The following is a 320-nucleotide window of genomic DNA, read 5'->3' as shown; positions in this document are numbered from 1 at the left end:
GTGCCCACTCCTCTGTCATTTTCACAATTGTTTTTATATTTGAGCCCATTGTTGCAGCCACTGGGTCAATCCAGCCCTCCAAGGAACTTCCTCTTTTTTCTTGCCCGGCTAATTAACCAGGTATGATATATTTTTTCCAGATACTGATCTCTCCTGAAATATGACCACTGAACTCTAAGGAGCATTCAAGCTGTACGTCTTCCTAAAGAGATTTGTCCGTTATTTTTGCATCCATAATACCTCCAACATTCTTCACCAACACCATAGTTGGAACACATCCATTTTTCTTCCATCATCCTTATTCAATGTCTAACATTTAC

The sequence above is a fragment of the Echinops telfairi genome, unplaced genomic scaffold, assembly GCF_000313985.2.
Source record: "Echinops telfairi isolate 266 unplaced genomic scaffold, ASM31398v2 ScPeMD7_7469;HRSCAF=8507_1, whole genome shotgun sequence".
NCBI classification, from domain to species: Eukaryota; Metazoa; Chordata; class Mammalia; order Afrosoricida; family Tenrecidae; genus Echinops; species Echinops telfairi.
This window is presented reverse-complemented; position numbering follows the sequence as displayed.